This window comes from Rhamphochromis sp. 'chilingali' (genome assembly GCF_963969265.1).
Source record: "Rhamphochromis sp. 'chilingali' genome assembly, chromosome: 16".
Classification (NCBI taxonomy): Eukaryota; Metazoa; Chordata; class Actinopteri; order Cichliformes; family Cichlidae; genus Rhamphochromis; species Rhamphochromis sp. 'chilingali'.
The window spans coordinates 1,592,045-1,599,547 of record NC_137943.1 but is presented as its reverse complement, the minus strand read 5'-3'; positions in this window follow the sequence as shown (position 1 = coordinate 1,599,547).

Below are 7,503 nucleotides of genomic sequence, written 5' to 3'. Positions count from 1 at the left end.
ATCGGTGGCACATCACTGCTTCTTCATGTAGTGCCGCAGCTCCGCTCTCTGTGCTCTATCATCTGATTCATCTGATTTCTTATGGGGTTAAAAAGAAGCCAGTTTAAAATGAAACAAAAAAAAATACTGACATTGAAAAAGAATATTGTAAGTGAAATAAATAAACAGAAAAATTTTGTATTGAAAGTGAAAAAAAATACTCATTGAAACTCTAAATATAGACATTAAAACAAATAATTCCCAACCAAGTCACCCTTTTCTTGTGTCGCCATCGTGTTCTTTCGATCACTACAGAAAGCTCGTGACCACAGGTGAGGGTAAGGATGCAGACTGGTCTGTAAATTGAGAGCTTAGCTTTCACATCAGCTCTCTCATCACAATGGAACGGTACAGCGTGTAGACCAGTATAATGGATTAGAGTGAAAATGTGCTAGAGACAAATGTGAAGCAGAATTACAGAAACTGAATGAAACTGTCACGAGGGCTGAACCACTGCACCTTAGAAACTTAGCACTGATGTCGGCCCCACCAACCTCCTAAACTAATCCAGCATAGTTCAAAAGTTCACAATGACATTCATATTTACATAAGTTGAAGCTCTAAACAAGTACCCAGTTTTGCTTCTCGGTAAACTATCTGCATTTTGATAACGGATAATGAACATTTCCTGGGGAAATAATTATTCATGTTCCAGATGACTTTGTCTTAATAAATGCTCACCAGTGTTGGTCAAGTTACTAGAAAAAAGTAATCAGTAACTAATTACTACTATGCCATATGTTAAAACAAGATCTAGAGTGTGATTAAAGTGGTGGGTGGGTTCTTTTACAGTTTGAGAGCCAATTGAGTCTAATAACAGATTAAATGCCATGTTGAGGCTGTCATTTTTAGCATCTACATGGATGTTAAAATCACCCACAATAATTATTTTATCTGAGCTCAGAACTAAATTAGATATAAAGTCTGAGAAATCAGACAGAAACTCTGTGTAAGGCCCAGGTGGACGATAGATGATAACCAATAAGACTGGTTTCTGAGTTTCACAGCTGGGGTGGACGAGGTCAGGCTTTCAAATGAATGAAACCTCTGTCTGGGTCTTTGGTTGATTGACAAGCTGAAGCTGAAGATTGCTGCAACCCTACTAGGAGGAGGACACACTAGTTTTAACTGTGAAAAACATGACAAACATCTTAATCCTTCTATTAAGAGGATGTCTCAAGCAGGCGTCCACATGTGGACATCGCATTTTGGGTTATTTAGGCCAAAATACACAATTTTGCTCTACAAGGGCCTGATATCCACTTATACATTATACTGCTACTGTTCTATCAAAATTTTAAGCGAATATCCTTATATGTGGCTCTTATTTTTCTTAAAAACAAAAATAAGGTTAAAAAAAATCTGGTAATTCTTTGTTTTTACATTCATTGGGCCCCAATATGCCCAAATATCAAAGAGAAATTCAAAATGCATGCCGTGGAAGAGTTCGGGTCTTAGGAGGTTAAAGTTTCTTTGATTCAATGCATGAAGGAATATTTTTTGCAGATAACCAGACTTTCTGATCCGTATGATGGCGCAGAAATCCAGCTGTGATTGTCAACCGTAAAGGTGATGCTGTACAAAAGGGACACATAGCTCCCCTTCAGTAACAGAGAACAGAGGAGGTCGATAGCTGAGTGACTATTCAAGAAGGAACAGTTCATTAGTTGACGATGTCATCAAATTATGGGCATGTTCCACCCAGGCCAGTAGAGAGATTTCATGAGGTGTTGCAGCAAAGACTCCAAATCTTGATTCGCTTCTTCAGTCTGACCGTTTGTTTGAGGAGAGAACCAGAAGAGAAACTGACCTGGGCTCTGATAGTGAAACAGAACTCATTCGATACACTGGATTTGAACGCGGGCCATGCAAACAGAACACATGATCAGGGAGCAACTGGGCCATCTTAATAGCTAAAGGTAACTGACCGTACAATAAAAATGGGCAGCCATGGAGAAGCGGTCAGTAATGGTGAGTATTGTAGTATTACCTGCCAATGGAGGTAGGCATGTAACAAAATCCAGAGCAATGTCTGACCATCCTGGTGTAGGCAGTAGTGTGAATAACCTGGGAGGAGGAGAGCTGAAGGTAAGAAAATCCCAGAAGAGTTTGGGCTTTGTTGAGAAGGTGAGCGATGTTGTTATTGTTTATATTGTGTGCACTTGGTATTTGTTGTCCTTCTGGGTTTGCCGTAGTGGTAGCAGGCTCACGAGATTAAGGAAGTGAGAGCTGTACGTTGGACATGTGTATGGAGTGAGGGGCAATGAAAGAAAACAGTGGCTCGTGAAGCAGTTCGGGAAGATTTTTTTTATTATTAGAGATAAAACGATTACAATTATAGAGGAATCAGAATCATAAGATAAGATAAGATAACCTTTATTAGTCCCATGCGTGGGAAATTTGTTTTGTTACAGCAGTGGACAGTGCAAAGTTACATAGAAAAATTAGAAACAAACAAACAAACAAAACACTGGACTAATATACCAATAAGATAGTGCACACAACTGTACAAAATAGAATAGAATAAAATAAAATACTATATACAATCAGTCCTGAAAAGAAGTTGGGGAACCTGGGAACCATAATCTGCAGCTATGGGGCTGAGCGATTTGGGGTAAAGAACAAAACTCAGAGACAGCAGAAAGGCCCTTTAAACCAGTCAAAGTCGAGGAGACAGCAGAAATTTGACAGATTAATTAAAGAGAGAAGACAGCTGAGGAAGCAGTGGAGGAGGGCATATGAGACAGAAAGGGAGGGACTCACTGCCCTGCTGGAGGAAATAAAGCAACAACTTACCAAGCTGCGAAGAGCAGAACAACTCAGACGACAACGTAAGAGGAAAGAACGGACAAGGACCCTTTTCTACAGCAACCCATACAACTTTGTTAAGGGCCTTTTTGTTGAAGAGAAGAGTGGGTGCCTCCAAATGCCCATAAAAGACCTGGAAAATCACCTGAGGAAAACTTACTCTGAGCATCGGAGGCATGAGCCAGTTATTATTCTGACTGATATGCCACCTATCCAGGCACCTGAACATGAAATGGACATAAGACCACCTACATGGAGTAAAGTGGAGAAGGCAGCGAAGCAGGAAAGAGAAGCATTGGCTCCAGGACCTAATGGCATCTCATATAGGCTCTATGGAAACACCCCATGAGTTCTCAAATACCTGTGGAAGCTGATGAAGGTAGCGTGGCAGAAAGGAGTGATTCCAAAGGCTTGGCGAAGAGCAGGAGGTATTCTGATCCCTAAGGAGAAGAACTCATCCATCAGCCAGTTTTGCCAGATCAGCCTGCTGAACGTAGAGGGAACGATCTTCTTCAGTGTCTTGGCCCAAAGACTATCTACTTTCTTGCAAAGAAACAACTATATTGACACATCAGTGCAGAAGGCCGGCATCCGGGGCTTCTCAGGATGTCTGGAGCATGCCAGCGTCGTCTGGCACCAGATTCAAAGTGCCAAGAAAGAACAAAGGAATCTTCACGTGGTCTTTTTAGACCTTGCCAACGCCTTTGGGTCAGTTCCACACGAAAGAGTGGCCTTCATCTTCCTCCCATTAGGGCCTACATGGATGACATGACCATTATTACAACAACAAAACCATGTACTAGGTGACTGCTACAGAAGCTCTAGAAAAACATGAATGGGCAAGAATGAAGTTTAAGCCAAGTAAATCTGGCAGCATCTCCATCATAAAAGGAAAACTGACAGCCGAGCAATTTCTATATCAGTGGAGAACCAATTCCAACAGTCTTAGAGAAGTCCAGAAAGAGCCTGGGACGGTGGTATAACGCAGACCTCAATGGAGTCTAATAGACTAAGTTTCATCATCCGAGCGACGTACCATGTTCTACCTTCCCCAATAAATCTGCAGCTGTGGTTTGGAAAGGACCCAGCCTGCCCCCTGTGTACAGTCCCAGCAACACTCAAGCACATCTAGCATCTCATCTGTCTAGTCGAGAAAGTTGAGCGCAAAAGAAAATCCATCAACGCTCAACCTTTCACGAGCCAAGAGGAGCATCAGTTTTCAGCAGCATTTGTCCGGGAGGGAGACAAGTCGAGGACGAGCCCTTCAACACCAGATCTTGGCCAGCTGAAGGTTGCCAGGGATTGGCAGATGCAAGCGGACTTGGATCAGAGGCTAATTTTTCCCACAGAGATCGTAACAACTACTCTGCGACCAGACCTCGTCCTTTGGTCTAACTCCCCAAAACTTGTGTATGTCATTGAGCTGACGGTACCATGGGAGGAAGCAATTGAGTGTAAGAAGCTGCGGTATGCCAACTTGGCAGCTGAAGCAGAGGCTGGAAGATCAAGGTGCGCCCGATGGAAGTGGGGTGCAGGGGCTTTGTTGCCAGTACAACAGCAAAACTGCTTAGAGAGATTGGGATCAGAGGACAGGTGCAACGGCAGGCTATAAGAGAACTAGCTAACACTGCTGAGAGGACCAGTCACTGGCTATGGCTAAAAAGGGCTGACCTCACTTGGGCAGCTAAGGCAGTCAGCTAACCGCAAGAGAAAAGAAAATATTATGCTCTTCTCCCCTCTGCTCTTCTTCCCTTTTCTGGGAGGCAGTGGGGAGGTAGAGCGTACAGCCCGATCCGGCGTGGAGGTGTGGGAAGCCAGATCGAGCGCCCCCCTTCCGGTTCTCCTCTCTCCTATCGTGTCCCCTTTGTCTTACTTCTCTCGATCACCTTTTCTATCCCTTTGAAGAAGTGAGGCTCCATAAATGCTAAAGAGGTAAGTATTATTTCTCAGTTGCAGTGAATAGATAGAAAATAAACTGTAAACAGAAGAAAGGAGAGAAATAACAATTTAACATAAACCAGACACACTCCAGGGCCTGATCAACCCTGGCAGGGCCTCCTTGGATGAGGGTGTCTAGTGATAATGGCCAAAACACCCGATTAATCCAAGGTCCACAACTGATGATGTGTCCCAAATCTTAATATGATAATCTATATCAGATGTCTAATTCCACCCCCCCCCCCCCCCCCCCAAAAAAAAATAAAAATAAAATAAATTGCAGATTAGCCTGGGTAAAAGACCGAAAGTTGAGGCACACAACGATGTGTGCTGCCTTTAAAGTTTCTGGGCTGCCTTTTCTTATAACAGCCATCCCTCAAGATTCTTGCCATTTAAAGCAATGCAATTATCAGGGACGTATGTCTGTGAAGGTTCTCAGTCATCCAGTCATCCAATTTCTTTGCAAGCTCTTTTGACAATTATCAGGGACAACATCTAGTCCTTTTACTGAATGTACACAACTGTACACAATAGAATAGAATAAAATACAATATACAATCAAATAAAATAGAATACAAATGCTATATACAATTGAGTATATATGAGAGTTATAAGAAAAATTACCAGTGCAATGGTTTCTGCTGTTTCATTTGGCGTTTCTAACCTAATTAATTTTGTTTGCACGCCACCATTCTTCCAGTCAAAGTATGACTGGGAATATTTTCCCTGTTCCATGGTTACTTAAGTCTGAGAAGTGCCACAGTACTGGATTTCATAAAGAGCTTCAAGAGTGACTTCCACTGAATGTAGCACTATCACTGACAATAGCTTCAGTCTTGGTGCACTACTGAACTTTTTAGCTGTGTTTCTTTAGCAACACACTAGTGCAATCCATGGATCTGTAGCTATCGTGATGCTTCATAGCATGAAATGCCAGTGCGCCTTCTACTGCAGATACAACAGCATCCTTGTTTTTCCCGGGTGTAACAAAGAACTCAGTCAACTTACTAGATGAATTTTCGCCTCGCACAGCCTTTTTGTTTTTCTGTGTCCATGTAAGCAACAAGATCTCCGGCACCTTTGTTAGACACACAAACGTATGTGCCAGCTCTGCACACAGTGCACTACGCCTCCCATTTATTCCGACCACAAATTTCTTTTGCAGTTTGTCTGAAAAGATGCACTTGCGCGTTGGCATCTTTTCAGCGCACAGCTTGCGCTCTGTCCTGTCTGTGAGCGCGGAACAACCACTTACAACACAGCAGTTCAGGGATGACGTTGCACATATGGGCCCTCTGTAGGCCTGTAGGAAAACCCGGACATTTTCATCCATCTCGAAAATCCTCCCGGACGCCCTGGACAGAATGTGAAAAGTGGACATCTTGGGGGAAAAGAGGACGGTTGGTCACCCTACTTTTATCCTACCCTGTAACACCACCAAGACATCGGTTCAGGTATGTGGATGACACCTGGGTGAAAATCAAATCTCCGAACATTACACTGATCACATCAAGTTCACCAGGGAGGGTATGAAAAGATGACAGGCTAGCTTAGACTGAGATTTCCATCAATGCTGGGGGACATTTAAATGTTGATGTTTACTGTAAATCAAACAGAACACATGCACACACTAACAAGAAGCCCAATATCGAAGAAAGGGCTGTGGAGCAGAATAAACACAGTACAGTGTGGTCTTAGATTATAGGAGAGAGCAGAGCTTCACTTGATGGTTGTTGTAGGAGCCATTTGTGTTTGTTACCTCATGTCTGCTGCTAGGGGACGCTTTTTGTTTGTCTGCTGCACTGTTGTGATGTATGTTAAATGATGTTGAATACTAAGAGGAATTGCTGAACAACAAATGCAGCTACTGATGAGCAATAAATGTGTTAAACCGACAAGTTAAGTATGGCTGGAGTTATTGGACTTTCTCAAGCATCATTTGTAACAGTGGCAACCCCACCATCCAACACCTCAGTGGCTTAGCCGCTATGTTTAAACCCCCCCCCCCCCCCCCCCCCCCCCAAAACATTTCTACATTTCTCAAGAGCTTCTGGTTTAGTGAGGCCGTGCGGGTGGTTCTACAGGTCTGGATGGTGAATGTTACAGTGTAGGGGAAATGGCAGATTTCAAACAGTTGTATTGACAAGTGAGACTCCAACTGGAAATGCAATTCTTATTCCAATCATTGTTTGGGTTATGAACATTAAACCAAGTGTGATCAAGAACCAGAGGGGAGCTCAGGGCCTCAAATAGGATCAGACTGATTTACTCAGACTGTTTGCCAGACAGAGAGAGAGACAGGTTACGCTTTGTGATTTAATGTCAAAGAACCGTTCCCAGAGACTGGGAACCGGGCATCTTCTCCAGACAGAAGCAGAGAGATGGGCTCGGCCCGGCTGCGTTGGTTATGTTGCACACTTGGACAAAAAGACAATTCCAGGTGTGCATGAGTTTATAATAGTCTCCTTTAATTCTTTCATTCTGCAAACACAGAAGCACAAGCACTTCAGCTCGCAGGCCGTTCGTGCACTGAATGAAACAGGGCTGCTGTGACTAACTCTGAGGTCACCCTAGCTGCCCCCCCAGTACCTGCGTGAGGACCACTCATGGCAATCATACTTAAACTTCTAAAACGTGACAGTAGGATCCCAGTGACCCTCCCAGCAGGGAATCTTTGCATAGTCAGAGGATTCTGTTTTGCTTTGTTGCCAGAAAACC